Source organism: Chelon labrosus (assembly GCF_963514085.1).
Source record: "Chelon labrosus genome assembly, chromosome: 8".
Lineage (NCBI taxonomy): Eukaryota > Metazoa > Chordata > Actinopteri > Mugiliformes > Mugilidae > Chelon > Chelon labrosus.
This window is the reverse complement of record NC_140358.1, coordinates 29058221-29066384: the sequence shown is the minus strand read 5'-3', so window position 1 is coordinate 29066384 and position 8164 is coordinate 29058221.

Sequence of the window (8164 nt, the reverse complement as noted above, 5' to 3'; positions counted from 1 at the left end):
GACGTTTCCTCCTGCTTCCAGTCCAGTCTATAAGCTAAACTCCGTGACTCTCATCCTGCCTCCAGCTCAGCGCTGACCAGCGTGCACGTCTCCCCGAATGATGAACTGCTCCCATGTTACAGCTATTACTGTCATTTTCCACCTCTGGCCGACGACGGGCGGGGTCCAGACTCTTATTGTGGGAGGAAAAGTGATGATGATGTCCTGTCTGAGAGGAAAATTGTAGGTGTGATGAGGGGAGAGGAGAGGGAATGTGAAGGGGGGGAGAGGGGAGGGGATCGGGGGAGGAGGTGATGGGAGGGAGGAGAGGTCAGAACTCCTTTCATCTCTCCATCTCGACTTCAAAGGCGACATTGATGCTGCTTTGATTCCATCAGCACCTCCCGTCTGAAGAGGAGGGAGAGAAAGCCACTATAGATCCACACCATGATTCCTGCTGCACGTCTGTATTGTGTGTTTCTTTACTTCGTCTTTAATTTAGCTGCATTCACTTATATTACTATAATATAAAAACAGACTTCTGGCAATAAACCAAATATTGACACCGACTTTAATATAAAAATCAAGATTTGACACAGATGCCGTCACTAATCATGACGTCATAATAATCAATGCAAAGTAAAATAAGCAAGCAATATAGCATTTAGAACAAAGCTGTATATTATGCTAAGATAATATTTTTTTCTTCTTTTTCTTCCACTTGAAGGAAAATTGCGTTAAAAGATCAGAGAGCTGCTGCTGCTGCTGCTGCTGCTGCTGGTATCGAAGAGAAGATCACAGATGATCCAGTTTGAGCAACAGACATGAGAAAGACTTTTTATTACACAACTATTTCAAGGCAAATAAAATAAAAAATACAATATTTAATTTACACAGGAGACCTACTGACAACGTGAACGCATGATGCTACACGAGTCCTGGATTCTTTCCCAGAGCCACATGGTGCCACACATGGTGCCAGAGAGTGCACTTGGGCAACTTGACTCTGGCTCCAACGGCGAGTCAGTCCCCGGAGACGTCCATGTTCATACGTCCAACATTACAGGAGGAATAAACATGTTCACAGGAAACTGCTGCAGAAAACTGGTCTGCTCTCTGTAGCTCACGTCTCTGCACGCGGAGATTTTTATTTATTTATTTATTTTTTTTACAAAGCTCACCTGTTAGAACACCATCACTAACGTATATTTCACCTGATAATAAGTACAACAATACATGGTCAACTGAAGTGCTTTTCTTTTATTTACAACTATAAAACGCACAAGGCATGGTCTTCTTGCATCACTGACAACCGTGAGAGAGAGAGATTGTCAAGAAATGGCAAAAAAATGAAAAAACATTTCTGACCGAATGAATTCCCTTGGAAATTACCACTAAATGATATTTATTCATAAGCGTTACACTAAATAAGAATTACATGCATATTGCAGGACTCTTTGCTAGCTCTGGTATCAAATAATTAATATGCGTAGCTAGTGATTGCTAAAGTAAACTAGCTTTAATTATGTTTAATTCACTTGTTGTCATGCCAGACCAACCAAACCTGTGACAGGATGATAACTGTGCACGGTACGTGGACATAAAAATCTGGTTGCAAATGATTTTGATTGTCTGATTTAATACACAAACACCTGAAAATCACGTGTACACGTACCTGTAGAAAAAAAACAGGGAGCAGAATGAAGGTAGCCAAGGACCCAACGCAAATCAGACAGAAAGCAACACAACGAAAATCACGAGAGAAAATCACCCTACGTTAGTGCTCTAGGGTTGAATTACATCAAAGCTCTGCAGAATTAAAGGGGCGTGGCTGCTTTGAGTGACAGGTGGATGTCCTAGCAGGTAGCTAGCTGTCTTTAGCCTCAGCTCAGACCACGCTCCACTTCTTTGACCATATTCAAATTGGCCGGGAGTTAGATGGAGTGAGGCAAAGATGAAGGCAACCAGAGACGCCACACTGAGCTTCAAAACCGCTGCCAAAGAGGCAGATAGACAAACTAAAGGTTCGTCCATCTTCATATACAGCCAGTGATAAACCTGGCTGCAACTTTTCTGTGTTCGCAGAAGGACGTTCATCACCTTGCACATGTGTCAACTTCTTAAAGAGCTTTTATTGAAACCTCATGGTCTTAAACACATCTAGTAAATGAACCTTGAATCAAGACTTTTGCAAGACGCCATAACCTCTGCTGTCAAGATGGAGACGGCTGGAGACGCCACAATGAGCGTCAAAACTGCTCTTTAGAAAACACATCTGTGATTTCACAGAGGGATCGTCCACCTTTATATTCAGTCAAAGCTCTGGAAATGAAGATTTGCAGTAAAAGATAAATAAGTGCTCAGGTAAAACTGTTCCATTCATCCTACCTGACCTCCTCACCTCACTCTTTCATTCTGTAGTCAAATGTTTGAGTAAACGTATTTCACAGTCTTGCACGATCAGTAAAAGTTGCTTCTAAAAGAAAAAGCTGCAAAAACAAGGTCACAAATATTAGATCAGACACTGGGACGAAGCAGAAGAGAAACAAACAAGACGCCTCGTCTGATCGTCCAAGTTCAATCTGTAGAAGGACAAACGAGCCTCAACATACAACCAGGCTCATGTCTCTTCAAGAGAACAACACGCTGGTTCATAATAAATATGTGCTTCAGGGATGCTGCAGTTTAAACAGTCTGGATTGGTGGGTTCAGATTGTTGGACGCTGAACACCGAGAGTATAAAAGAAGGATTTTTAGAAGCATGCCTGGTCATCAGGGAGACTCATTTCTATTTTTCATATTTTGTGGGGGGGTGATCTCCATTTCCCCCGGGCTAGACGGAGGCAGATGGCTAAGCAGCAGCAACAAGCACTTGAATTCCTGGCAAAGGCCAAAAGACGCGATGCCAAAAGAAATGATGCACTTGAACATGATGCAGTTGGACGGATCCATTCCGCCTGTGTCTGGTTAATGGGGTGGAATGGGTTGTGCGACATCATTTGGATTCCACTTGAATTAAGTCCTGATCGGGTCTAGTCGACCGCGAACCAGGAGGAGTCGTGAGATTCAGGGCATTTACAATAATATTTCTAATTATAGGAGCGAGATATTCAATGAATTCAATACATATTTCTGATCCTCACGGGATGAAGAAGATGCCTCCTCTTCTGTCGGCATCAGAAGGTCAAATAGTCCCACTTCAAAGAAGAAATGTGAAAAGTCTGGGAGGTAAATTATTGCAGCTCTATCTCTCTCTTCACTTGAGAGAACGTTTTTAAATCACCGTCCTGTCTGTACAGTTCATACCGCCGGAGAAATGCTCAGCTTTTGTCATTTGTGTTTTTTGTAATTCTTCACGGTTTATCTACACGCTGACTCTTCCTCGTCTGGCTGGATGCACACATGCAAATACAGATTTAAAAAATAAATAAATAAATAAACCAGCCTTTTCTTTTTTTTCTTACAAGCATGAAAAGTTTCAGCGCTCGCTCTCATCAAGGCCGCCGCTCGTTCTTTCTACCTGCTTTCATTTAGTTTCTTTTCATAAAAGATAATTAGCAAAAAAGTTTCTCAACCATAAACGTGAAACAAAGACACGGAGCGCTTTCTCCTTGAGTCCCTGAAAGAGCCACGAATTAAAGGTTTTTGTTTGAAGACGACAGAAAGAGCCAAAGATTAAATAGCGTAAATGGAAGGAGGCTGAAAATCTGGAAATCTGAGTTTGTTTCAGCGTATTTACTTATTTCTGTGCTTCTTGTCATTTGAAGGGTTAAATAATCTGATCAATGACCTGAATCTGAATAATAAAAAATAAATTCTCACGCTGATTGATTTGCAGAAAACATTGTCCCCATTAAAAACCCATCTGCTCCCATGTCTCTGCCTGTTTGTACGTTTCCTCCTCAAACCCAGCTGCGAGTCAAACAGCGCGAGGCGTCTTTAAGTTTTCTCAGTCTGTTAATATGGAAGGCATCATTATTAAACGACAACATACGTCATCTTGCTCCTTTTTTTTTATCGTGGGTAATTAAAAGTAAACTGTTTGAAAACAGACCTGAGAAAAACGCTGTTGGAATCAGCAGACACATTAAGTCAACAGGGCGGATCGAGAGCAGTAATAGATTTCCTTTATTAACTCAAACAGTCATCACAGATATATACGGAGCCTGAACAAACAGAATTACTGATTCATTTCCTGTGTACAGGAGGTTGAGTGAATTGTCTCTTTCCAGCTGCTGTCAGTTTCTCTTATATTTCTTTATCTTTACGAGATGAAAGCGGGAAAAACATGAATCGACTTTAACTCCTGAAGCTCGCTGGGGTTACGTGTCAGAGACAGATGCTCTCCCTCTTTATCCATTTTTTTTTTTTCATGCAGATTCTTCTCTCTGTCACTGTCAGTCTTCATTCGCAGATTTCTGTCTGTCAACGCAACATTTCTGCTTTCTCACGCTGTCAAAGCTTTTCAAACATCATCGTATCGAACAATTCATCATCTTCATGTGTTTGACAAACCGGCTCCCATGGGCTACGAAATATGACGATCAAAAAAACTGATTCGAAACAATGGAAGAGATGTAAAATGACTGGAAGAGCATTGGAGTAATTAAAGGTGGCAAAAAATGACCGAACATAACCAGAAATACTGCAAAACTACTCAAAACAAGCTCTAGAGAGATAGAAAATGAATACAAAGATACTAAAATTAACTGCAATGAGGAAAACAAAGACACTAGAGCAACAAAACATTGAAGATTTGGAACAATTACATTAAGAAAGACACTCAACACAAACTCCACAGAGACTGACTCTAGTGAAGGACTCAGCATTCACAGAAACTCAAACCAATTCTAAAGAGACAGAACATCTGAAACTACAAAGAGACACAGAGTGACTCAGTACAATAAAAAAGACCCTGAAAACCACAGAATGATTCAGAATTATTCGAGAGAGGCTTGCAAATACTAGAGAGACTTAAAACAACCACAAAACAACTGCAAAATGACTCCAAACCTCCACAAAGATTCTCAACAAACAAAAAAACAACTGCAAAGAGACTGTAATAAAGGTGTTGTGGCCCTGGGTTTCCAGTGCTGGTGCTGTTTTTTTGTTTGTTCTCTTTCCCTGCCCCCCCCATTAGACTCACCTGGGCAGGCACCTGGTGGGAGCACATGACACGGCTGCGACCACTAACCATAATCTCTTTAAAAGGCTGGCCGTGGTTTCCCTCCAGTGCCACATAATTCTGCATGTTACGGTTTGTGCCAGCTCTCCAGTTTCACCTTGCGCCTTTAAGGTTTAACCTTTTGCTAACTTTGGATTTATCTCTTGTGTTTCTTTTTCCTTCCTTCCAGTGCCTCCCAGGGAGAACCAGAATCCTGCCCTGGCAGCCGCTTTGACTTTTTGTTTCTCCTGGAGTTTCCAAGCACCTTTTGTTAGTCTTTTGCATTTTTGTTTTTTATTTCTGGGACTTACCACCCAGTCAAGTTTTGTTAATAAACTCAAAGTGTTTCCTGTGTTGGGGTCCGGCCTCCGGCTGGACACACCCTCACTAAAGGACTCAAAACAATCAAAGGCTCTCAAAACCACTAGGAGACTCAAGCAGACTGCAGTGAAGGAGTCAAAACAACTACAAAGACTCTTAAAGCATCCTGAGAAACTCAAAGCAATTCTAAAGACACGAAAAAGAATACCACAAAATGATTCAGAATTACTAGAGAGACTTAAAACAACCACAAAACAACTGCAAAATGACTCAAAACTACAACAAAGATTGTCAACAAACTACTGCAAAGAGATGGTAATGAAGGACTCAAAACAACAGCAGAGACTCTTAAAGCAGAAATGTACTGAAGTGACAACACAACTGCAAATACTGCAAATTCTCTCAGAGCGTTCACTGAAACTCACAGACTACGGACACAAAACAACTATAAAACAGATTCAAAACCACAAAATGACCCAGAACAACTACGAAGACACTCAAAACAACTACAAAAATAAAACTAAAAACTTTCTCAAAACAGCAATTAAGTCTCAAAAACCACTCGGAGACAAATAGTGACTGTAAAGAAAGAGACAAAACTACTGCAAAACAACACAAAGCGACTCAAAAGACTCAAAGTATCGTCAGAAAAAGAAAAAAAAAACTACTCTGAAGAGGCACAAAAATGCAAAATGACAGAAATTCCCAAAGTATCCATGGAAACAGGCAAAGTGTCTCAGAACCACAAAGAGACACAGACAGACGGCGGTGAAGGACTCAAGACGACAAAACAAACTCAGACACAAACACACTCTGAAACACACAATACGACGCAAAGAGACGCAAAGAGACAAAATAAATGCTTCTTCATCTTGTGTTGTCGTCGTCCTCTACTTGTGGCTGGATAGCAAACAGTCCACAGAGAAGTAGACGACAGAAATTCAACACGAGCAAAAAGTGACATGGGTAGGGTCTGTTTATCTCTTTTATAATGAAGACCTTTTATGGGTTCTTCTCAAACTTTTAAGATTGAAACTGTACAAAAAGTTCCTCACATTAATTCAGTTTAAGAAAAAGCAGATCAACGTTCAGTGGGGAGACACTGCTTTTCTCCTGAAGTTAAACCTGACGTCTTGGATTTAGCTGCGGAACCTAAAGTAACAGAGGGAAGTGAAACCTTCCTCTGTGAACATGACTCATTTACGGCCGTTATCACCACAAACAAACCCGCGTCCTCATTTCCAACCACACGAGATACGGTAAACAAAAAACAGTTTTCACAAAAATATCTCTTTCAAAACAGAGGCTGAATGTAAAATATGTAGGTTAACAACAGTATTAATGTTAAGAGCGGTAATAAGATAGAAATAATCCAAATACAAGTATTTATGGATTTTTGTCTGTAATCCAGCGCAGACAGATGTTCACCGACGTCACATCTAAGTCAGTTTCTGATCAGTATTTAATCTCTGATCCTGAACTGAGCTTTGTGGCTCACTTTATTTTCCCCACATTTTATCAGAAGAAAAACTAATAAGAATAAATAAATAATGAACAAAGGGTCACGGGGGCCTCGCTGGGAGCCCTCGTCACATGAGACTCCACCTGAATACCACAAAAAAACCCTCCATATTAAATACATTCACACTGTGAGCTATTAATATGTAAAATAAGACATTAACTAATTAATGTTAACACATATTTTTCACTTTGCATGCAAACAGTTTTTAACTAGGTGGTGACGGAAGGGAGACAAATCTCACTTTTAACGGGAAGAAACCTCAGACAGAGTCGGAGCAGGCAACAGTCTGGTGAGGAGACGGAGCATTTCCATCTCTGGAGTGAGACATAAACCTCATAATGAATACTACGCTGCAAGGGTCCATGTACAGGTACGTGATATACAGTCAGGAACATCTTCCTCTCAAATAAAAAATAAATAAAATGTGAAAATCCACCAGCATTTCACTCCTGTGTGTGGCTGTGAACAAATACCACACTTCCCTGTGTGAGTATTACCTTCTGTACAGTGTGTGTGTGTTTGTGTTAGTGTGTGTGTGTGTCCAGCATCACACACACACTGGAAGATCAGAGCGAGAGGGTTCAGGACGGTCCCACTGTGAAATCTCAAACTGCTGCAGGGCTCTCTCAAAACTTCCACCGTCTGAACCTCTGCAGCAGTGCTCACTGTGCATCAGGGAATTACCCACAATCCATAGTGTTCTTGTTTAAAAAAATAAAAAAAATAAATAAAAATACGACCCAGGGGAGAACCGGGCAGGTCTGACATGAAAGGCTGTATGTATGGTAGCAGGAGGGTTTTGCAGGTAGATATCAGCAGCAGCAGCAGCAGCAGCTCAGTGTGTTCAGCTCTTTATTCTCTGACTGCTGACATTATTACACTCACTAAAGCCATAACAAACAGAGGAAACGTGCAAGATTTAGGAAAAGTTACAGTGGCTGCAGTATTAACCAGTAAGGAGAGTTGAAGTGCAACGTTTTGTTGACCCATCCATCCACCCCAACCTTTAGGGTTTGTCGTTCTGCATAATCTGTCACCATAAGACGTCACTGAAGCAAAAAAATACTTGCAAATGTCGACGTTTACTGGAGGACAGTGTCAAAATTTTGAAATCAGGTGGCATCACAAGCTTAAAGGTGGAAACTTTACAGATGTTCTTCTCTTTAAACTCACGCCAC